The sequence below is a fragment of the Bufo gargarizans genome, chromosome 5 (assembly GCF_014858855.1).
Source record: "Bufo gargarizans isolate SCDJY-AF-19 chromosome 5, ASM1485885v1, whole genome shotgun sequence".
NCBI lineage: Eukaryota > Metazoa > Chordata > Amphibia > Anura > Bufonidae > Bufo > Bufo gargarizans.
Genome location: NC_058084.1, coordinates 443,326,397 through 443,352,101, shown reverse-complemented (window position 1 = coordinate 443,352,101; position 25,705 = coordinate 443,326,397). Strand labels below are relative to the sequence as shown.

Genomic DNA, 25,705 nt, shown 5'->3' with positions numbered 1-25,705 from the left:
CACCTGCACAGCTTCACACAATGGGCCAATCAGCATTAGGAGTGTGCAAAGATCCTGCTGCTGATTGGCCCAGTGTTTCGCTGGCAGGCATCAGGCACGCACCCAGCATGAAAGAAGTTGAGAGTGGCTTGCTGGCCGCCCGCCTCGCCAGTGTCGCCAGCCAAACAGTCATCCTGCAGCCAGTCCGGATCTGTGCCACTGCCAGCCCGCCCACACAGTAAAACTGCCCCAGCCCCCAGTCACTATCTTTCCAACCCCAACCCGGATCATTAAGTTTCACTGGCGTAATTAGAAATGACTGGGCCCCACAGGAAAATTTTTAATGGGTCCCCCCAGTTGTCCGTCACCTTGACTTATTCCCTAATACAGTCCAAATATCGTCAAATAGACAATAGACAGTGTTAAAATATCTTACAGTATACATATATTTCCATGACTTGTCTATTGGACAATAATTGGACTGTATTAGGGAAGAAATCAAGGGTCTCTGCCGGTCAAAGGTGCCGGACAATTGGGGGGGCCCATTCAAAAATCTGCTGTGGGGCCCGTTCAAAAATTTCCTGTGGGGCCCAGTCATTTCTAATTACGCCAGTGTCCCTAACGTTTTGAGTAGGTCATGTATACATTTCTTTATTGGCAAATGGGGGGGTGGCAGGGGAGGAGCCAGGGCAGGAGGTGGGATGGGCCAGGGTAGTGGGCAGGGTTAGGGGGCCTAATTCAGATTCTTGCTATGGGGCCCAATGATTTCTATATATGCCCCCGGGTCCTGCTCCAGTCCTAGCTGCTGTTGGTGAGTAATTTCTTCACAAGGCAAGTGAAGAAAGCTGCTCATCAGCGACTCTAGACTCAAGTTGCTGCTGATGGAGCTGGAACTGCTGCTACCCCCCCTACCCTGCCACAGCAGCCATGGCAAAGGAACGTGAGCACAGAGGGACCCCCAGTCAGACCTGCGAGAGGATGGACAATGGCGCAGATAGGCAGTGGCCAACTGACTACATAGGATGTCTCTATACTAGTTCCGTTTGTCCTCCCTCTCAGCAGGTGTAAAAAAGGCCCCCATTTTGGACCGGTAGCGAGGGTCTAGCAAGGTGGAGAGCCAGAAGTCATCCCTCTGCCGAATGGTGACAATTCGACTGTCACTACGCAAGCAAGTGAGCATGCATCGGGCCATTTGTGCAAGTGACTCGGATGGACTCCCTGCCTCCATCTCCACTGCATACTGCCACGGTGTGTCTGGGTCCTCTGCCTCGTCTTTCTTATCGCCCTGTAGCTCCTCTGGCTGCTCCTGCTCTTCCTCTCCTGTCACCTGTGTAGAAAAACCACCCATTTTGCTACACATTGCTTGTGCTCCAATGTCCTACTCCTCCTCCAGTTCAGCCCCCACAGGGCTCATGTGGACGTGAGATCTAGGCGCCACATCTCCAGTCCCCTGACCAGCCAGATTTACCAGCATCTGTTCCAGGAAATGAAGCAGTGGAATGACGTTGTTCATCCCGTAGTCCTGGCGACTGACAAATAACGTGGCCTCCTCAAAGGCCTGAGCAAATGGCAGGTGTCATACATGAGCTGCCACTGGCTGACATTGAAGTTACACAGAGGAGTACTCCTGTCCACTTAGATCATCAAGAAATCGTTTATGGCCTTTCTCTGTTCGTATAGTCGGTCCAACCTCTGGAGGGTGGAATTCCAAAGGTTGGAAACGTTGCATATCAGCCTATGTTGGGGGATGCAGCTCAAGGAGGGTGTGCTTTGCAGTGTAGGAGTGGCTGAAGTGCATGCAAAGTTTCCTGGCTATTGTCTTGCAGATGGGTGAAAGACTTCAGGAACCGCTCGACACCTAGATTGAACACGTGTGCCATGCAGGGTGCATGGCTCAGCCCTCCTTGACGCAGCGCCGACACCATGTTCTTCCCATTGTCGGTCACCATGGTTCCGATTATGAGTTGTCGCGGAGAAAGCCAGGATTCGATTTCTTGATGAAGGACACGGAGCAGTTCCTCCCCTGTGTGACTCTGTTCGCCCAGGCAAACGAGGTGCAGAACAACATTACACCGCCGTGCCCTGTACATGTAATATGCTGGAGGGGCACTGTGAATTGTCCCTGCAGTGGAGGCTGAGGACACGGTGGAGGATGAGAAGGCAGAGGCGGACATTGTCGCAGAACCAACGGCGTGAGAACGTGGAGGCGGAAGCGGCGTCACCTGGCCAAGTTGCTGGTGTGGCTGTGCAGGAACTACATTCACCCAGTGGGCTGTAAAGGACATGTATTGTCCCTGACCGTAGTTACAGCTCCACACGTCGGCGCTGCCGTGCACTCTGGCAGACACCGACATGCTCAAGGACTGGCCCACCTTCTGTTCTACATACATGTGCAGGGCTGGTACTGCCTTTTTGACAAAGAAACAACGGCTTGGGACACTCCAACTCGACTCAGCACAAGCCATCAGTTCTCTGAAAGGTGCAGAGTCCACCACTTGGAAAGGGAGGGACTGCAGCACCAGCAACTTGGCCAGGAGCATATTTAGCTTCTGGATGAGTGCATGCATACTGTTGTCTCTTGGCAATCGCTTCAGTGATCGATTGCTGACTGAATGACTGACATGTAGAGTTGATCGACCATGCTCGGCCGAATACCAGTTCGGCTCGAGCATCTCGATGCTCAGCACATGGCGGTACTCAGCCGAGTACCGCATGTGCTCGAGCACAATGCTCAAGTCGAGCCAATAAACGTGCAGGTAGGTACTGCCTTCACTGTAATGTCATAGTCATGTGGGTTACTGGCATTACAGTGATTGGCTAGCCGACACACATCATTGGGTGCTATATAGCACCCGATGATGCGTGTTTGGCTCAGTCTTAGTCAGGGAGAGCTGAGCATAGGAAGGAATAGACAGTGTAGGGAGTGTTATCGGAATAGTTTTATCAGAAAAACGTTTCAGAGACCCAAAAGTCCTTTCAAGTACATGTGTGTGGCAGAAGCAACATCTATTTTTAGCGCAAACTGCGCTAAATAGCTAAAACTTTACAGACACAAAAGTCCTTTTAAGGACTATTGTGTGTGGCAGCAATATCTATTTTTAGCGCATTCTGCACTAAATAGCGTGCAAAAGTTAGGCCGCTGCAGACAGTGACATTAGCTGCGCCAAATCTCCTGGGTAAAGGGTGCAGATCTAAAAAATATCAGTGACATCCAGTGTACTTTTTCCGTAGACAATGTCCGCTGCAGACAGTTAAATTATCCGTGCCACAACTCCTGTGTAAATTGTGCGCATCCCACGTGTACGTGTGACATACTTTCAAGCATATATAACATTTAATATGAAGAAGGTGAGCAGTAAGGGACAGGGGAAGTGGCCGTGATGCTGATGGTTCACGCAGAGGCCGTGGCCCTAGGTGCGTTGAAACTGTGCCTGCTGCCAGAGCACAAGAAAAACAATCATCCACGATACCTAGCTTCATGTCCCAGTTTGCAGGGCGGCCAGGACAACACTCTTGAAGTCAGACCAGTGTGACCAGGTGGTCGGTTGGATTGCAGCAAATAATGCTTCCAGTCAGTTAAGCACCACCCTGTCTTCCACCAAGTCCAGTCTCAGTAGCCAAGAGTCTGGTCAACAACACAATCCTCACCCCGATCCTCCTTCCTCCCACCATGGAGAGTCTTGCCAAACAAGTGATCCCACACTCGGATATTCCGAGGAGCTCTTTTCATCGCCATTATTTGATTTGGCCCTCTCGCCAAGCACGCTTGAAGAGGGACATGAGATCTTGTGCCCTGATTCCCAACCTCTAGAGCATCCACAGTCACAAGAAGATGACAGTGGGGAATGGCATTTAGTGTATAATGAGGTGAATGATGAGACACAGTTGCCAATAAGTTAACGGCAATTAGCGTCTCAAGAGGTTGATGATGAGGATAAGATACCGTTGTCAATCACTGAGTTTGTGGTTAGGTCAACAAATCAGGAAGATGATCAGAGTGAGGAAGTGGAAGAGGAGATGCTGGAGGACAAGGTCACTGACCCAACCTGGGAAGGTGGCAACAAGCCGAACGAGGAGAGCAGTACAGAGCGGGAGGGATCTGCAGCACTGCAACAGGCTGGAAGAGGCAATGGGGTGGCAAAAGTTAGAAGGCGGGCACCACCGAACAGGCCCGCAACTGTTCCACGGAGCACCCCCTTGTGAAAATCTCCCTTGCCAAGGGGTAAGTGTTCCGCAGTATGGCGCTTTTTTGAGGAAAGTGCAGACGACAAAAGAATAGTAGTTTGCAGCCTGTGCCGTACCAAAATGAGCCAGGGCGTGAACGCTAGAAACCTGACCACCACCAGCATGATCCACCATATGGCATCCAAGCAACGTAATAAGTGGGACGAACGCCTGGGTCCAAAATCTGTGTCTGCGGGTCACACCACTGCCTCCTCTTCCCCTATGTTATGTGCTGCTGGCCAATCCCCTGTCGAAGGTGCAGGCCCGGATGCCTCCCGCCTTGCACCTGGACCTTCGCTAGCACCATCAGCGACCACATCTACTTCCCTGTCCCAGCGCAGCATCCAAATGTCCTTACCCCAGGCATTTGAACGCAAGTGCAAATACCCAGCCACCCACCCACAGGCCATAGCACTAAATGTGCACCTTTCCAAATTACTGGCCCTGGAAATTTTGCCATTTAGGCTTGTGGACAATGAGGCCTTCTGCAGCCTGATGTCGGCGGCCGTCCCGCGTTACTCTGTCCACAGCCGCCACTATTTTTCAAGGTGTGCCGTGCCCGAAACATCACACGTAGTCCACTTAACCACATACACATGGACAAATGCATTCGGCCAGAGACGCTTCATTACCCGAACGACACACTGGGTCAACTTGGTGGAGGCTGGGAGCGAGTCGTACCCTGGGATGGCACAGGTGCTACCGACGCCGAGGATTGCGGGTCTTACATCGATCAGGGTTTCCGCCAGCACCTACGTTAGTGGCTCCAACCCCCACTTCTCCTCCTCCGCCTCCTCCTCCACTTCGACCTCCAAATTATCCGCGTGCAGCACCAGTCAGCCAGTAGCTGGAAGCAGTGTAGCACTGCAGTAGGGAAGCGTCAACAGGCCGTGCTGAAGCTGATATGCTTAGGGAACAAACAGCACACCGCCGCAGAGCTGTGACTCTCGCCACTCAACCTACAACCAGGCATGGTTGAGTCTGATAATGGCCGTAACTTGGTGGCGGCTTTGGAGCTCGGCAAGCTCACACACATCCCATGCCTAGCCCACGTCTTTAGCTTAGTGGTTCAGCGGTTTCTGAAATCCTACCCCAATTTGACTGAGCTACTAGTGAAGGTGCGCCACGTGTATGCACATTTCCGCAAGTCATTGACAGCTTCAGCCAGTCTGTCAACGCTGCAGTAGCGCTTGAAATTGCCAGCTCAACGGCTGTTGTGCGACGTGAGCGTGCGCTGGAACTCGACGTTCCACATGTTGGCCAGGCTTTGTGAACAGCAGAGGGCAGTAGTGGAATACCAGCTGCAATTTTCCAGTCAGCTTTCGCTATTCACAAGCGAGGAGTGGGCATGGATGTCTGGCCTCTGAGAGGTTTTAAGAAAATTTGATGAATCAACACAGATGGTGGGCGGCAATAACGTTATTATTAGCGTAACCATCCCACTTCTGTGTCTACTCAAATGCTCACTGCTCACAATTAAGGACGACGCTTTGCATGTGGAAGAGGTGGAAATGGGGGAAGAAGACATTACACAGGGTTATAGCCAGACCACCCTCACTTCGTCTTCTCAGCGCGAATTGGACAATGAAGAGTAGGAGGAGCAGGAGACGGTTGCCTCTACTACAGAGGGTAGTACCCATGGAAGTTTAATTCCATCTGTTCACCGTGGGTGGGCAGAAGAGGAGGAAGAGGATGAGGAGATTGAGAGTCATCCTCCTGATGACGACAGCGTAGTCTTGCCTGTTGGCACTCTGACACGCATGGCTGACTTCATGTTAGGCTGCCTTTCCTGCGACCCGCGCGTTATAAGCATTTTAGACAACACGGATTACTGGGTGTTCACCCTTCCTGACCCCCGCTACAAAGAGAACTTCTCATCTCTTCTGGTATTGCACAAAACTGTGCAATACCAGAAGCTCCTTGTTGAAAAATTGCTCCAAAAATTTCCATCTGACAACGCTGTCGGCAGAGTCCGTAGTTCCTTGGGCAACCGAGGAGGGGAGACAAGGGGAACACATAGCAGTTCCAAAGGAGGCAGGGCAACACTCTTCAAAGCCTGGGACAGTTTCATGACGACCCGCCAGCACCCTCACCCTGATGCTCGGCTTACTGTCACAAGGAGGGAAAAATTTTGGAAGATGGTGAAGGAGTACATAGCACACTGTGACATCGTCCTCAATGATCCCTCAGTGCCTTACAACTACTGGATGTCCAAGCTGGACATGTGGAACGAACTACGCTTTGGAGGTGCTGGCCTGCCATCTGAGTTTTGTCTGAGCGGGTAATTAGTGCTGCTGGTGGCATAACAGATAAGCGTATCCGCCTGTCAAATGAAAATGCTGACAGGTTGACTCTTATAAAAATGAACAAGACCTGGATTGCCTCTGACTTCTTGACTCCACCAAAGGAAAGCTGAGCTGATAAACATAAAGGCACTTTAAATGTGTTTTTTTATAATGTACTCAATACACTGTATTCCCATGCACCCCTTCCACCACAAAAAAGGGTATATGGTTAAATCTTCCTTTTCTCATCCTCCTCCTCCTCTTCCATCATATCAACATGCTTATTCATCGCATATAATACCCTAGCATATATGCCCTCGCATATAATTTTTTAGAGGGTCAGCTCACCTGCAGGCCCTCGCATATCATTTTTTACAGGGTCAGCTCACCTGCAGGCCCTCGCATATCATTTTTTACAGGGTCAGCTCACCTGCAGGCCCTCGCATATAATTTTTTAGAGAGTCAGCTCACCTGCAGGTCCTTGCAAATAATGTTTTAGAGGGTCAGGTCACCTGCAGGCCCTTGAAAATAATGTTTTAGAGGGTCAGCTCACCAGAAAACCCTCACCTACAATCTTTTAGAGGGTCAGCTCACCAGCAGGCCCTCACCTACAATCTTTTAGAGGGTCAGCTCACATGCGGGCCCTTTGCAAATAATTTTTTAGAGGGTCAGCTCACCTGCAGGCCCTCACCTACAATCTTTTAGAGGGTCAGCTCACCTGCAGGCCCTCACCTACAATATTTTATAGGGTCAGCTCACTTGCAGGTCCTCACCTACAATATTTTATAGGGTCAGCTCACCAGCAGGCCCTCACCTACAATATTTTAGAGGGTCAGCTCACCAGCAGGCCCTCATCTAAAATCTTTTAGAGAGTCAGCTCACCAGCAGGCCCTCACCTACAATCTTTTAGAGGGTCAGGTCACCTGCAGACCCTCGCAAATAATGTTTTAGAGGGTCAGCTCTGCAGCAGGCCCTCACCTACAATCTTTTAGAGGGTCAGCTCACCTGCAGGCCCTCGCAAATAATATTTTAGAGGGTCAGCTCACCAGCAGGCCCTCACCTACAATCTTTTAGAGGGTCAGCTTACCTGCAGGCCCTCACAAATAATGTTTTAGATGGTCAGCTCACCAGCAGGCCCTCGCCCATAATGTTTTAGATGGTCAGCTCGGCAGCAGACCCTTGCCTATAATGTTTTAGATGGTCAGCTCAGCAGCAGGCCCTCGCCCATAATGTTTTAGATGGTCAGCTCAGCAGCAGACCCTCACCCCTAATGTTTTAGATGGTCTGCTCGGCAGCAGGCCCTCGCCCATAATGTTTTAGATGGTCAGCTCAGCAGCAGACCCTCACCCCTAATGTTTTAGTTGGTCATATCAGCAGCAGGCCCTCGCCCCTAATGTTTTTGAGGGTCACCAGCAGGCCATCAATCATAATTTTTCAAGGGTGTGTATGATGCCCTCCTTTATGTGTAATAAAGGGTGTATTGGAGTGTCGGTTCCTTGTAATTTTTGGCAGCCCTTTTATTTAGTGCATTGGCTTTATGAGTGTAGGAGTCCCACTACCTGAACGTATAATTGTCAGTCTACTCGAACAAGATCATTCCCAGCAGCAACCTGGGAGTCCAAGATGCATGCAGACATCCTCCCCATGCTGTTCCCGAACCATTTCGGTGGAGTTTTCATCAATTTCTGACCTTTTCCTATGAACCAGGCACCCTCCCCTCTTTAGAGCAGGTGGTGCCTGGTTTAATGCTCGGGTTCTCCCATTGACTTCCATTATATTCGGGTGCTCGGTAGAGCACCCGAGCATCCCAATGTGTTCGGCCCGAGCACCCAAGCACTTTGGTGCTCGATCAACACTACTGACAAGGAGTAGTAGGAGGAGCAGGAGCATCTGGACCAGCAGGGAAGGACTGACAGCTCCCTTCAACTGAGGTGGTGGAGCCTTGACTGCCGGGTGCGTGCCACTGGGTGATGGAGCAGTTGCTGTGGCAAGCTGGACCACCACATCGGAGCCACGGTTCTTCCAGGCCACTTTATGGTGACGCTGCATATGTTGAGGCAGGGCCGTGTTGCCAACATTGGCACCCTGGTCACGGTTCACCTTCTGCCCACAGATTCTACAAATGGACATGTTCATCTTCTCGGCCAGCTTAACAAAACTGCCACACCATCGAGTAGGTGATTTTACCCCCAACACTACGCACTGACGGACTGCTACCGCCACTGCTTCCGTGAAGCCCTGCACCACTACTTTCCGGGCTGGTAGGCTCATGCAAAGAGGGTGGTCTACCCCGGGCATGTTTGGCTCCCAACCTCCCACTGCTGCCACCCTGCTGACTCCTGGCCACGCTAGTGACTTGCTGGCTCCGCCGTTGCCTCACGGGCAAGCTGCCACCCTCTTCTCCCGATGATGATGAAGCCCCTAATTCACCCGGCTCCCAAGTGCGATCAGCTACATCATTATCGAGTACTGTTTGCACATCACTGATGTCCTCCTCAAGGGTCTCTGGGTCAGGAGCCTGGCCACTCGCAACACCAGCTCCTACATCACGTATAGTGGAGCTGAGTCCACAGCATATATTTCTTTGGCTGAGGGAACAGAAAAGGACAGAGGCAGGTTGAGGACAGGTGAGGACACAGGCCATGCCAACTAAGAGTTGTGTCTGACGAACCCACCGACTCTTGGCTGATAGTGTCTGATGTCACTTGGTTCGAAGTGGATGACAGAGTCAACCATTCAAGAACCCCTGGGTTGCTGGTCAAGACACGACCGCTAGATGACACCGGGACCTCAGGCCTCTCGCTGTGACTCCTGCTGCCACGACCCCTTACTCTGCTGCGACCTGTGCCTGCACCAGAAACATTTAAGCCTCTGCCACTCCCCTGTGCAGGACCTGGCACTTCTCTGTCTGACATACTGTTAGATCAAATAAATAAATAAAAAGGAAATTTAAACACCCCAAAAAACTAACTTTTCTCACTTCAGCAAACAACGGCTAATAAGCCCTTTTTTTAACCACTGATACATGCCAAAAACAGCTTTTGAACATATAACTGCACCGCTGAACGGCAAATAATATATATTTTTGTGCCACTAATACACGCCAAAAGGGCTATAAAACATATAACTGCACAGCTGAACAGCAAATAATATATATTTTTGTGCAAATAATAAACGCCAAAAACAGCTTTAGAACATATAACTGCACCGCTGAACGGCAAATAATATATATTTTTGTGCCACTAATACACGCCAAAAGGGCTTTAGAACATATAACTGCACCACTGAACGGCAAATAATATATATTTTTGTGCCACTAATACACGCCAAAAGGGCTATAGAACATATAACTGCACAGCTGAACAGCAAATAATATATATTTTTGTGCTACTAATAAACGCCAAAAAGTGCTTTAGAACATATAACTGCACCGCTGAACGGCAAATAATATATATTTTTTTGCCACTAGTACACACCAAAAAGGACTGTAATTTAGGCACTTCACCACACAGCGGCTAATAGGCCCTTTTTTCCACTAATACAAGCCAAAAAATGCTGTAGAACATATAACTGCACCGCACAAGGGCAAATAAGACGTAGATATATTTCATTGTAATAAACCATGTTAATGTCTGTATCAAACAGCACTTGCACCCTAAGAAGAACGGTTTGCTGGAATTACAGAGCTGTATAATGGCAATTTGGATCCCCAGTCAGTGCAGCAAGGTGTATTAGGATTGTTCCTATTACCAAGGCTGTAAACACCCTTACTGTACCCTGTTCTGCTTCAATGGTGTGGAATGATTCCTCCCTATCTTTTCCCTGAACTTCTATACAGCAAAATAAAAGTTTTAAAGTCTTTACTAGCACTGTCCCTAGCACTTGCTGACGTCTCTCCCTGCACTAAGTACACTGGAAATGGCTAAATCTAAAATGGCTGAGAAATTTCCCATTAGGCCGGTAGCCTTGACTGCCGCACGGCCGGCCGTGCCGACAGCGAGGAGGCTCCTTGGCTGGTGCAGTATATTACACAGAGTGACTGACAGAGAGAGGAGCCCATCCCCCGGCCCCGCCCCAAACAGCAGGCTCCAGCACGGACATTGCCCGGAGCCTGACTCCTCCCACATATGTGACTGATCACATGATCATGACATCACGGAAGGTCCTTTAGCCTGCTAGCTGCTGTTCAGGGCTGTGTGTCAGGTAGGAGGCTGAGTACAGAGAGGCTGGTGATTTTCAATATCAATAGGAGTTTCAATAGGAGAGCGATTGTTTTAGCAGTAAAGAAAGACTTTGCATACAAAGTTTAGGACACATGAGGGGACATTAATAAAGTAATGCTGTGACACATAGGGCCATGAGAGGGGCCAGCATAATATGCTATATGTGTGTCATTCACACATATAGCATCTTATGCTGGCCCCCCTCATGGCCCTATGTGTCATAGCACACATCCCCCATAACAGTGCATCATCCATAGGTCCCCCATAACAGTGCCATCCACAGATCTCCATAACAGTGCCATCCACAGATCTCCATAACAGTGCCATGAACAGATCCCCATAACAGTGCCAACCACAGATCCCCATAACAGTGCCAACCACAGATCCCCATAACAGTGCCAACCACAGATCCCCATAACAGTGCCAACCACAGATCCTTCATAACAGTGCCATCCACAGATCCGTCATGACAGTGCCATCCACAGATCCCCTATAACAGTGCCATCCACAGATCCTTCATAAAAGTGCCATCCACAGATCCCCCATAACAGTGCCATCCACAGATCCCCCATAACAGTGCCATCCACAGATCCCCTCCATAACAGTGCCATCTACAGATCCCCCATGACAGTGCCATCCACAGATCCCCTCCATAAAAGTGTCATCCATAGATCCCCTCCATAACAGTGTCATCCACAGATCCCATCGATAACAGTGTCATCCACAGATCCCCCATAACAGTGCCATCCACAGATCCCCCATAACACTGCAAATAGACCTCTAGCACAATTCCCTTAAAATATTGCATCGCATATCGTTATCGCATCCTGTTTGGGAAAAGCTGGTCTACTGTGATAATATAAACAATGGGGGTTCTACAAAAGAGCTATTGTGGGGCAAAATTCATATTCGTGTTTACACACGTGTTTTAAAATGAATGCTTTTGCCTTTTATAAACAAGTAAATAAGGACACAATGCTGTGGGGCTGGTATGCGAATTTTTCCAGGGCTGGTTTTTATCCCCATTCCGGCCCTGGACATCACAGGGCTGGCTGGCTGCTGATTGGCTGCATGCATGGCATTATGGGTGATCCCTCGTTCCCATGTCCTAACACGTGCAGCAGCCATTTTAGGAAAAAATGTGACTCGTTACCACGAAGCGTGAAAAATTCTGATTCGGTGTGAATCAAATTTTTCCTGAAATTTGGATCGAATTCCACTTTGTCAACTTCAATTCGCTCAAGTTTTTATTTTTTTTCCAGTATTAAAACATGAGAAAAACTATACATATGTGGTATCGCCGTAATTGTACTGACCTATAGAATGAGGAGCACATGTCAGTTTTACCGCATAGGGAACGGTGTAAAAACAAAACGTGTAAAACTGTGGCGGAATTGCGTTATTTTTTTCAAATTCCACCCAATTTGGACTTTTTTTTGCCTGCTTCCCACTACATCCTATGCAATATTAAACAGTGGCATTAGAAAGTTCAACTTGACATGCAAAAAAGCCTGCAAATGGCTATGTGAACAGAAATATAAAAAGTTATTACTCAGGGAGGGCAGAGAGCAAGAAATGAAAACGCAAAAATTGAAAATTGCTACGTCAGGAAGGGGTTAATGTTGTAGCTTTTTATTTTTAATTTTTAATATTTTCCTGGGGCGGCCATATGAGAGAATCTCGCTTACTGTTTTGTCTGTGTGCAGTACCCCAGCAGAAAGGGGTATCTGCAATTGTTTGACAATGTTCTGTACTGTAACGTTATAAAAAACTTGTATATTTAAGCATGAGATAAATCCTTGCTCAGCCTTCTCTGGAACTTAGGGTGTGTACTATTCCCACCCCCGAGGTTCAGAAGATTCTATTTGTGTTAGGAGTAAGGAGTGTGGGGACAGACCTGGAGGAGACAGACAGCAGAGAGTATGTGCTCCAATCCTAGTGTGTCCTGTGCTACTATATAGATACTGCAAAGACGGAACTGCAGATATTCTCCAAAGCTACAGCGTTCCAGTCAGCAAGGTAACCAGTGTAAAGCATTACAGACTTTGCTGCTGCATAGGTAAGTTAAAACACCCTATGCAACCCAAATTTGTGGATTCAAGGGCTATGACATTTTTTTCTGCAAGATAATTAGTTGTAAAGCATTCTTAGGTCATGCTGCAGTTTAGGGATAATGAATTAAGACACCCTGCACAATTCAGGTACAACGTTCCAATAATTTTTTTAGAACCACATACCACTGTGTGAACTGCTACATTGTGACAGATTACTGTTATTAGCCAGAGATCCCAGTACTAGAGACTCTAGCAAGAGAAAGAGTAATCAGAAAAAGTGATGAGCGGCATATGCAATATTTCACAAATTTTTGGCCGAATAATCACCATAAATTAGCAAATTTGTGATCTCCAGTCATTATTTACTTCATTGCGAAAATTGGCAATGTAATATATTCACAATAAAAATTAGATTAGAATATTCGCGATCAACACTAAGGGGTAGGCAACTTTCCTATTAGTTGCTAGGGATGTTCCTAAGTGTCGATATTCATAATAAATTCACGATTAGAATATTCGCGATCAACGCTCATCGCGAATACGAATATATAGCACTATATTCGAAATATTCGCAAATTCTCAAAATGGCGATATTCACGATTAAAATTCGCGATTCGAATATTTGCACTCAACACCAATCAGAGGGCCATTGCTACAAACTAATTGCTTGCAAAAAATTATCTAATCACCAGTCCGCAAAAATGCTGCGCTGCAGGTCCGGGGAGTGTTGTGGGGTCAATCACACTTTCACGGGGTATATCTATAGACTAATACTAAATACTAAACTAATTGCTTAGCTCATGCTTGAACATCTGGGTGGAATTTCACTGTGTACAGATAATTGCTGGATGTACTACAACTCCTATTTAGTGCACAGTAAAGAGACACTTTTGTAAAGTTCAATCTGGCCTGGTTACTAACACCGCACACTAGCCATTACACCATTTCAAGCCCTGCTTTGCACCCACATGGGCATTTAAGGGCACATCAAAATTACCATTGGGCAGGGGCTCTTGCTACAGGGAGTGCTCTGTGGGAATAAAGGTTGCTCCTCCATCACTGCTCCGACCCCAGGGAACAACAGCCTAAGAGAGTACACTGTTACACATCATCATCAGGGCTGCTACTACTCCCATCTTCCGTTCTGACTCAGGGGCTCGCTGCAGGGCATGGTATGGTAATTGCAATAAATGGGAGCCAGTGTCCATAGACGAATAGTCTTTAGAGGAGGACCTCTTACAGAAACAGGGAAGTGATAAAGTCCTAAATACAGAGTCTATACACATAGCTAGGGACACATTTATTTAGACCAGAGTTTTAGACACCGGTCTTAATAAACCCCTAAGGCTACTTTCACAGTAGCGTGTTTGCTGGATCCGGCGGGTTTCAGCAAAAACGCTTCCATTACTGACAATATAACCATCTGCATCCGTTATGAACGGATCCGGTTGTATTATCTTTCACATACCCAAAACGGATCCGTCATGAACTCCATTGAAAGTCAATGGGGGACGGATCAGTTTTCTATTGTGTCAGATAGAAATTTTTTTCTCGAATATCGCGATTTCGAGATTTTGCGAATATTTAGAATATAGTGCTATATATTCGCGAAATCGAATATTCATTTATTTTTTTTAATGCTCCAGTCAGTGCCCGTTGCCGCTTCTGCCGACTTCCGTGCTCATGGAGCGTCCCCATCACCATGGGAACGTCTCCATATACTAGAACTGTCGGATTTGAGAATTACGTTGAAATCGCAATTCGATTATTTCAAGTTATAATAATCGAATCTCGATTTCAACTTAACACTGCTATGTTCCATATTCGTTAATTCTATCCTAATATGGAATATAGCAGAGCTAAGTTGAAATCGCAATTCGATTATTATAACTGGAAATAATCGAATTGCGATTTCAACGTAATTCTCAAATCCGACAGTACATTCTAGTATATGGAGACGTTCCCATGGTGATGGGGACGCTCCATGAGCATGGAATATAGCAGTGCTAAGTTGAAATCGCAATGCGATTACTTCGAGTTATATTAATCGCATTGCGATTTCAACTTGGACCTGGTTTACTATGGTTGGCTTCAATGGCTTGGTAGAATTAGCGAATATGATGAATGTATTCGTCATATTCCACAAAACGAATATACGAATGTATTCGTTATATTCCACAAAACGAAGATATTCTCCATCTTCGTTTTAGCTACCTATTCATCAACTTCGCGAATTCTAGCAATCATATAGGAAAGTTTACTATAGAGACAGCTAAGTTTAATTCGCTATGCGATTATATTACTTAGCTTTTTTTAAAATAAATAGAATAATTATAATACCTGATAATTATTATAATTATTCTATTTATAAAAAAAAAAGCTAAGTAATATAATTGCATAGCGAATTAAACTTAGCTGTCTCTATAGTAAACTTTCCTATATGATTGCTAGAATTCGCGAAGTTGATGAATAGGTAGCTAAAACGAAGATGGAGAATATCTTCGTTTTGTGGAATATGACGAATACATTTGTATATTCGTTTTGTGGAATATGACGAATACATTCGTCATATTCGCTAATTCTACCAAGCCATTGAAGCCAACCATAGTAAACCAGGTCCAAGTTGAAATCGCAATGCGATTAATTCAAGTTATAATAATCGAATTGCGATTTAAACTTTTTACTTATATTCTTAATATTGCTCTAACTTCGTCTTTTAGAATATTCGTAAAAGACGAAGTTAGAGCAATATTACGAAATTTCGTAAAATACACATATAGACTGTAATTTAGCTAATATAGTGCTATAGTAATTTTTTTAACAGTGTACATATTTTACAAAACTTAAGTTCAGAAGAGGCAAAAAAAATTCGAGAAAAAAAATATGATTATAGCACTATATTAGCTAAATTACAATCTATATGTGTATTTTACGAAATTTCGTAATATTGCTCTAACTTCGTCTTTTAGAATATTCGTCATATTCTAAAAGACGAAGTTAGAGCAATATTACGAAATTTCGTAAAATACCGTTGCCTTATACTATTAAAAGAAAAATCGCAATACGCGATTAATTAAATCGCATATTATTCGTGATAATTGGAAAAATTCCAAATATTCGATTTTGACGAATTTAACACGAATATTCAATCGAATATTCGCGAAATATCGCGAAATCGAATATGGCACCTCTCGCTCATCACTAGTGTCAGATTGTGTCAGGGAAAACAGATCCGTCCCCATTGACTTGCATTGTGGGTCATGATGGATTCGTCTTGATCTGCATCCCAGGATGGAAATGCTACGGTTTGCTCTCCAGTATGAGAACGGAACGGAATGCATTTTGGAGCATTCCGTTCTGTTCAGTTACGTGTTGTCCCCATTGACAATGAATGGGGACAAAACGGAAGTGTTTTTTTCCAGTATTGAGACCCTATGATGGATCTGAATACCGGAAAATATTAACGCTAGTGTGAAAGTAGCCTTAGCTGGCAGTGGTTCTGCGGGAGTTAAGAAGAGGCGCCGGCCACTCCATAACCTCGGCGCATCCATCTCCAGTTCTAAATGTAAAATGGCTTCCTTGCTGTCTAACATTTAGACCTTTTTCTAAGTCTAAAACAGGCGTAGAAAATGGTAAGTTAGATTGGCCCGCCGGCCCGTCCCCTTCCTCGCCCACAATTTTAGACCTGCCATTAGCAGGCAGAAGTCACAGATAGCAGCGCAACTAACCGTTGCGCCGCTATCTGTGCCTGAAATACACCTAATTTAGGCGTATTTCAGCATAGTAAGTGACCCTTATAGTATATAGTGTTGTCATCTATATGTCTTATATCTGAAATATATCTTTAACTTTTCATATTTCATTGAATTCAGCTCCACTTACATAAGCCTCCCTGTCGGATATCTTCACGTTCTGCCCCATGTATGATAAACACTGGGTTCTCCTTTAATTCCTGTAAAATGAAACACACTTTTTTTTTTTTTTTGTCAGCAGTTCATAAACCCAAATCATTACCTAAAAATACTTTATAATCATCGGCAAAGACATTGATACAGCACAGCTAATGAGATCACTATCGGTGGAAAGTCCCATGGACATGCTCCTGCAGTGATCCACTAGGACACTGCTAGTGGATGAAGTTGGGAGAATGTGCTGTATATTTCTGAAGATTAGGTTTGCATTGTTTTTTACTATAGACATGGGCTTTAAGCTGAAGCAATGCCTCTGAAATGCTGGGCTTGGCCTCCGCTCTGTACAGTCAGTCATAGAGCACAGTCTGAGCTTGAGTCTGACACGCTGCTGAAGGAGTTGCATCCAGTCTTGACAATCAGAACCAGCTCGTTTGAGACCCAAAGCAGACTCCAGTTAGTGAACCCCTGAGGTGGTGTGCAAATAAGGAACCCCTGAGCAGTGATGGCCAGTTCGCATTGTTCGCCCGCGAACATATGCGGGCTGCCATCTTTTTTCACAAGTCCGGTGAGGCACAGGTAAGCCCTTACCTGTGCCTGTGCCGCGAGATGGTCTGAAAACAAATGCGGTCACCGGGAGCAGGCAGTTCCGAGAACAGCCTGATGAAGGCCCCCGGTGGCTGTTCTCGGAACTGCCTGCTCCCGCTGACCGCACTTGTTTTCAGATCGGCTCACGCACAGGCACAGGTAAGGGCTTACCTGTGCCTCGCCGGACTTGTTGAGAAAAGATGGCAGCCCGCATATGTTCGCGGGCGAACAATGCAAACTGGTCATCACTGCCCCTGAGGTGGTTGAGCAGCTGTGAGACGGAGTGCAATGATTTAGCCTGTGAGGGTAATGCATGTTTATGGCTGCTGGACCTCACAGTCCTGGTTAGGGTACCTTTGGATTCTCACAGCCCTTTCCTGCTCAATCTGTAGTGCTGGTTTTGGAGTTGCATCTTGTTAAAAAAAAAATTAACATCTCAGGTGGGCTCCAAAGATAACCCCTGCTTTAGCCAGTATTTGTTGAAACTGTGCCTCCATTTTGTGTGGAGCTGTTTGTGACCTTTGCACTTCAGTAAAGACTCTCCATTTTGTTAAACTGCACTTGGCTGCCTGTCTCTTATCTTATAACTCTGCACTATGACACCATCAAGGGCACCCCTCCATCCATCAGACACGAGACACCGATAGGGTGTGCCCCAGGGGAAACCGTTGCCAGTCACAACAACCAGGTGCACACTATCCCTGTGACAGCACTGGGAACAAGGAAGAAGGATCCAGTCACCGTGAGTGTGCGACGGGCGGCCGTGCCCCAGGGCCCTCTATGTCGCGTCCCAGGTGTAGGAAATGCAGAGTCGTATGTTGCGGCCTAAAATATCTCTTTATGTGTGTCACGGTGCTCCTACCTAGATACCGCTAGACCCCAGGCTTTGGCTCCGAACCAATAAATAGGGGGAATAATTGAGGGATTTGAAGAAATAACTAGTCCAGACCTTGAGATGAAGTTCAACAGCAGCTTTACTTGCATAAACATTTCTTCCAACGGTTTACAGGCTTTGTCTTGGTCCCCTCAGACTTTCTCTGGGTTGCCTTATGTGTATTGGCAGATTCACGAGGGGGGGGGGGGCAAGGGGGCAATTACCCCCCCCCCCCGAGAATACAGTGAGATACAGGGGCAGACTGACCATTCCGGCGGCGGTGGCAGCAGCAGGGAGAGATGAGTGCTTCCATTGTGGAAGCACTCATCTCTATATTCATCTGATGAACGGTGCGGGGCAGGGGAGAGGCGTCTCCCTTGCCCGTTCCTCTGATAAGATACAGGCACTAGGCCTGCAGCCTATCAGAGGCTGTTGCAGGTGGCGTAATGACGTCATCGCGCCGCCTGAGCCGTACAGAGTGGGACACAGGCCGGAAGACTCCTGCATTGCATTGCAGTGTCATGGAGGTAAGTATAAGTGTTTATTGTTTTAATTATTTTTAGTACAGTATGGCAAGAAGGGGGGTGGGGCCCTATATACTGGCACATTATGGGGGGGCACTATGGAGAGGGAAAGAAGGAGCACTATGTTGGCATCTAATGGGGGCCCTATATACTGGCACTTCATGGGGGGCATTATGGAGAAGGGGGCGGGAGAGCACCATGGGGGCATTATATAGGGGCATTTTGGTGCCACAATGGGGAAGGGAGGAGAGAAGCATTATGGGGTATCTGTGTGGGGCAGTCTATAGGGGCATTTTATACTGCCACAATATGAAGGGCACTATGGGGAAGGGGGAAGAGCACTATGGGAGCATCTTCTGGGGGCACTATATAGGACAGGGAGGAGCACTATGGGGGCATCTTCTGGGGGCACTATATAGGAGTATTTTATGCTGGCACGAATTATAGGGGAACTATGGCCACCTTAGCTCAACTGGGGGCCCAAAGTGTTTTTTGTAGTGGCACACAGTACGGGTCATTGGATCACATGAGGGCACTCTGGGGACATTGACTCTACTGGGGGCACTAAGAGGAGGTATTTTTATTTATTTTTTACTGCCACACAACGGAGCATTTTTTGTACTGGCGCACATTATAAGGGGGCTTTATTACAACTGGGGGACTATGGGAGCATTATTACTTCTGGGACACAATTACTGTTGGGGGCACTGTAGGAGCACTATTACTACTAAGTGCACTCTGGCACAGAATTATTACTATTGTTGGGATTTTGGGGAGCACTATTACTGTGGGGGCACCCTGGCACAGTATCAGCTTAGCACAGTTATTTTTGGGGGACATTATGGTTACACTATTAGTGTCAGGGGCACTATTTGCTGGGTGCAGTTATTTTTTAGAGCATTGTGTTCCAATAATTATTGAAGGGGGCACTATCTGTGTGTAACTAGTATTTTCAGGGGGGTTATCTGTTTCTACAGTATAGTTTTGGGGGACACAGCGTCTCAGTATTGGGGGGGCATGATAGGATGTTGAGAAGGTGGGAGGAAAAGTAGGAAACTAAGATGTCTTTCAAACTCTGCAGAGATGAGAGATGGCTGAAAGAAATCATCATGGTGGTCTGGGCTGAATGGAGAAGATGAAGAAAGAGAACATCTACATCAAAGGAGACGTCACTGGATGTAAGAGGTATGGGCGCGATATATGGGTTGGGCTGTGTGTGGGTGTGGCTTGAGGGTGGGCGGGGACACAGGGGCCCCATAATCTCCTATTGCCCGGGGAAGTGCCCCTCCCGTGACCAGGCTCTGGATCCGCCACTGGTACCCGGTGACATGTATGTAGTCAGAAAACTAGCACTTCTGGAGCCTTAGGTATGCCAAGGGAAAAAGGTTTACTTAAAAGAACTGTCTGAATAAAATTGATGCACTACTGAAGATCCCTAGAGGGTGGAGCATGACACAGGAAATAATAGAGAATTGTTGGGTCCTATTCCCTCCCACTCCCACACGCCGTACACTAGGTGTAATTTATTGTAATGTTGTTCAGTGCATCAGTCAGATTGAATGTAATGGCTGTCTGTGAGCAGCATATTACAAAACAGGATAAGGTGTTTGATATAGCTTTGTGGGGAAAGATTTAGTATAACTTGTGATTTACCAGTATCAATCCCTGCACCTTACAATAGGTCCAGAGGGCAGTCCCACTTGGTAAGACCACCCATCAGACTCCAATACCATCTCAAGTTATACTGAAACTAACGAGATATATATATATCTGTCACGGCTGAGGATGGGGGAAATCCTCAGCCGTGCGATGCTGGAAGATGTCCGGTCGCTGCTCGGCCAGGGCAACAGAATTAGGGAGCAGGTCACCTCCTATGCGTCCCTAACCTGACCCTAACTCCTAGCTGCATGGGCCGACCTTGAAGGTAGGAGGACCCATGCTCAGGAACCTCGGATCCCTAACTCACCCTCCGTCCGGTCCCTGGGCTAGGAGTCAGGGTAAGACGACCTGTTCCTACTGGACACGGAGGAACAGGGGTCTCACAGGCCGAGCTGCAGGGAAAAGGGGAACACTAACAGATCTATGGATATGGCAGGTGAACCGAAGTAGTTCCACCTACCTGCCACAGCCTTGCTGACTGGATCCCTGTGCTGGCAAGCTGGAGTTCACCACGCATCCACACACAGAGACCCAGATCTATAGCTGCACAGAAAACACACGGGAAACAAAGGACATCAAACAAGACATCAAGGTAATAAAACTTATGACCGGAAGGGTGGCCCTTACAAGAAGGACGGTATCCACAGGAGGCTGCTTCAGCCATGCATGACTGAAGCAACCTACTGAGCCATGCCCAAGACAGAGGCTTTATAGGCCTAAGAGGCCACACCCAACGGTCAGACACACCCAGTGACTAACACACACACTGGGAAGGGAGTTAACCCTTCCAGCACCAGGGAAGGGAAAACACCACTTAAAAGGAAAGTGTCCAATTGCATAACACACTGTGGCTGTTGCCGCTGGCAACGACATGGGTAGCAACCATGTCCTGGGAGTCAGCCCGAAGGCCGAGACAGTGCCACCACATGTACACACTACAACCAAACGTAGCCACGGGCAACCACAGTGCGGGGAATGATGTCAGTGCACACCACAAAACACAGTGCACACAGACATACCGAAAGTGCATACACACACGCACACAACTCCAAGGGAACCGCATACATAGCTGTTGTCCGCGGCAACCGCACTGAGGCTAACTACATTATGCCTCAGCTGCGGTTGACACAACAACCCAAACCGCGGGCAACTGTATGCGGCTCCCAAGGAGTCACGGCCATAACCGTGGCCGTGACAATATCAATCCGCTCAGCTTCTCCTGTTGTAAAACATGGTGTCAAAAGAGCAGCACATTCAACGGGAGCAATCCGAACAGGAAGCAGTTCAGAGAATGTACAGTAATGATATCATTTCACATATTTAACTTGTTTCCTACCGCCTCCTCTAAAAAAAAATAAAAGAAAAAGAAGAAGAATATACATAGACATTAGTCTTAAACAGGTTCTTACCGAAGCCCTCTTCCACACGATCTCCTTACTTTTTCTGAGTTTGGACCATATTTTTTAAAGCCCATAGAGGCCTGTTAGCGGGAAAAACTGGATCTTTAAATAAGTGCCAGAGGCCAAGCATTCTGCCTTCAGTTTCTCAAAGTCTTGATCCTTAAATTTTACTGGTTGTTGATGGAGCCAAGAGGCGCAGCTTTAGAGGCAACTCCGGACATGATGTGAAGCTCTCTGCGCTGTAGTGTATGATTATAGAGAATCCGCAGGGAGGTATTTATACTGAGTTATATGCTAAATAAAACCCCGGAGATATGGATCACACTGGTGGGGTGAGGTATAGCTGTGTTTACCTGGCTATGTACATATTTAAGGATTCATAAAAATTCCTAACACCAATATCTTATTTTTATTATTAACCCCGTCAGTACCAGGCCACTTGTCACCTTAAATCCCAGGCTGTCACTTTATGTGGTAATAACTTTGGAACGCTTTTACTTATCCAAGCCATTCTGAGATTGTTTTCTCTTGACACATTGTACTTCATGACAGTGTTAAATTTGAGTCAAAATATTTAATTTTATTTATTAAAAATACCAAATTTACCCAAAATTTTGAAAAATTTCAATTTCTCTGCTTTTAAAACAGATAGTGATACCTCCTAAAATAGTTATTACTTTACATTTCCCATATGTCTACTTCATGTTTGGATCATTTTGTAAATTACATTTTTCTTTTTTGGGACATTAGAAGGTTTAGAATAAATCTTAAAATTTTCAGAAAATTTCCAAAAACCCCACTTTTTAAGGACCAGTTCAGGTCTGAAGTCACTTTGTGGCTCTTACATGATAGAAACCACCCATAAATGGGCGCCATATTAGAAACTACACCCCACTCAAGGGGGTGCTGGATCTCACAGGCTGTCACGGAAGGGAGCCATGATGCCTAAGGAAGGCATCGGGCTGCCTTCCCTGCCATCAGGGTCCCCATCACGGCAGCGCGAGGACCCAATGGCCACCCCGCACCTGCACCCGCCCAATCAGCCCGCCGTACATTTACGGCGCTGGTCCTTAAGTCACATCCACCAGTTGCCGTACATGTGCGTCTCGGGTCCTTAAGCGGTTTAATGTATTTTAATCTCATTATTAGTAAGTAGGGTTAATTTCAATTGGAGGGGGGGCAATTACCCAGCTCTGCCTAGGACGCTGAACTGTCTCATCCCGGTCCTGATAGGGCACTATTAGTTAAGAGATTTATTTGTGGCGAATCGCGTTAAAAAACTGCTATTTCCTGGCTGCAGAGAGCCTTTATAGTGGTGTAGAACACTGTGCCTTGCAGTAACACGCATAGGGAGTCTGCTGTGGTAGTGAAATAATACTGTGAGTCAGTATGACATGCAGATGACAGGCGTCGCTCTTAGAATCACTTGCCACTTCACTTATTTGGGCAGTCACGGGGCCAGATAACTCAAGTATGAACTCAGCCTTACAGGTCGATATTAGCGCCAAGAAGAAGCGCACTCCTTTAACACCGTCGTCAGCTGATTCCACATAGATGTCTACAGAACCTGTTCTATTAAATGCTTATACAAGTAGAGCCCCCCTACAGAGTGCAGAGGGTGTCAGCAGTAAGTTTGTGTTGATGTCACTGATTATTTTGCCCTTCCTTTGATCCATCAGAATAATAACCCCAAAAAAACGGATCCTGTCTGTGGAGCATCTGCCTTCACTCGGTAACATTTGGTCAGTAATCCATCAGTATTGCTAATGCCCAAAAAAACAGAGTGGATCCAAAACAGAGATGACACGTGAATGGAATATTTGCATGTCTTCTGTGTTTTGTACCCACTTATTAACCCCTTAAGGACCGAGCTCATTTTCACCGTAAGGACCAGGCCATTTTTTGCAAATCTGACCAGTGTCACTTCATGTGGTGATAACTTTTAAAACGCTTTGACTTATCCAGGCCATTCTGAGATTGTTTTTTTCGTCACATATTGTACTTCATGACACTGGTAAAATGGAGTAAAAAAAATCATTTTTATTTATAAAAAAATACCAAATTTGCCCAAAAATTGTAAAAAATTTGCAAATTTCAAGTTTCAATTTCTCTACTTCTATAATACATATTAATACCTACAAAAATAGTTATTACTTTACATTCCCATATGTCTACTTCATGTTTGGATCATTTTGGGAATGACATTTTATTTTTGGGGACGTTACAAGGCTTAGAAGTTTAGAAGTAAATCTTGAAATCTCAGAAATTTTCAAAAACCCACTTTTTAAGGACCAGTTCAGGTCTGAAGTCACTTTGTGAGGCTTACATAATAGAAACCACCCAAAAATGACCCCATTCTAGAAACTACACCCCTCAAGGTATTCAAAACTGATTTTACAAACGTTGTTAACCCTTTAGGTGTTCCACAAGAATTAATGGAAAATAGAGATACAATTTCAAATTTACTTTTTTGGCAGATTTTCATTTTAATATGTTTTTTTCCAGTTACAAAGCAAGGGTTACAGCCAACAAAACTCATTATTTATGGCCCTGATTCTGTAGTTTACAGAAACACCCATATGTGGTTGTAAACTGCTGTACGGGCACACAGCAAGGCGCACAAGGAAAGGAACGCCATATGGTTTCTGGAAGGCAGATTTTGATGGCCTTTTTTTATGACACGCTGTCACATTTGAAGAACCCCTGATGCACCCCTAGAGTATAATACCATAAAAGTGACCACATCTAAGAACTACACCCTCAAGGTATTAAAACTGATTTTTACATATTCGTTAACCCTTTAGGTGTTTCCACAAGAGTTATTGGCAAAGATGAAATTTCAGATTTCAATTTTTTGGGCAAATTTTCCATTTAATATTTTTTTCCAGTTACAAAGCAAGGGTTAACAGCCAAACAAACTCATTATTTATGGCCCTGATTCTGTAGTTTACAGAAACACCCCATATGTGGTTGTAAACTACGGTACGGACACACGGCAGGGCGCAGAAGGAAAGGTGCGCCATATGGTTCTGAGAGGCAGATTTGTGTTGGATTGGTTTTTAGACACCATGTCCCCATTTGAAGCCCCCTGATGCAACCCTAGAGTAGAAAACTCCAAAAAAGTGGCCCCATTTTAGAAACTACTGGATAAGGTTGGCCAGGTTTTGTTGGTACTATTTTAGGGTACATATGATTTTTTGGTTGCTCTAATATTACACTTTTTGGTGAGGCAAGAGTAACAAAAAAATAGAAATTTTGAAATTTCATCTCCATTTGCCATTAACTCTTGTGGAACACTTAAAGGGTTAGCAAAGTTTGTAAAATCAGTTTTGATACCTTGAGGGGTGTAGTTCCAAAATGGAGTAACTTTTTGGAGTTTTCTACTCTAGGGGTGCATCGGGGGGGGGCTTCAAATGGACATGGTGTCAAAAAACCAGTTCAGCAAAAAACTGCCTTCCAAAAACCATATGGCGCTCCTTTCCTTCTGCGCCCTGCCGTGTGGCCCATACAGCAGTTTACGACCACATATGGGGCATTTCTGAAACTATAGAATTCAGTGCAATAAATATGGGAGTTTTGTTTGGCGTTAACCTTGCTTTGTTACGGGAAACAAACATTATAAAATTGAAAATTTGCCAAAAAATAGCTGTTTTGGCACTGCTTTATTTTTTTATATTTAAACGTTCATCTGTGAGTTTTAACGATATGTGCCTATTTTTATAGAGAGGTTACGAAGCGGCGATACTAATTGTATAACTTTTCTTTTTTATTTAGAGTTTGCACAATAATAGCATTTTTGAAATAAATAAAAAAATGCATGTTTAGGTCTCCTCGTCTGACAGCCATAGTTTTCAGTTTTTAGGCGATTGTCTCAGGTTGGGTATCATTTTTGCGGGATGAGATGATGGTTAGATTGGTACTATTTTGGGGTGCATATGACTTTTTGATTGCTTGCTATTACACTTTTTGTGATGTAAGGTACAAAAA

The 25,705-nt window shown here is 45.8% G+C and overlaps 1 protein-coding gene across 1 annotated transcript in view; it reads right to left on the bottom strand.

Annotated features, from left to right (window-relative positions):
- LOC122939504 (calpain-2 catalytic subunit-like) overlaps nucleotides 1-21,748 on the bottom strand; it is a 100,734-nt gene extending 78,986 nt beyond the window's left edge. Inside the window, exons 1-2 of the mRNA XM_044295571.1 lie at nucleotides 21,728-21,748; nucleotides 16,648-16,717 (exon numbers count right to left, since the gene is read on the bottom strand). The gene's annotated coding sequence lies outside the window, so the exon portion shown is untranslated. The remainder of the gene's footprint in view (nucleotides 1-16,647; nucleotides 16,718-21,727) is intronic.
- Nucleotides 21,749-25,705: the final 3,957 nt, after the last annotated feature.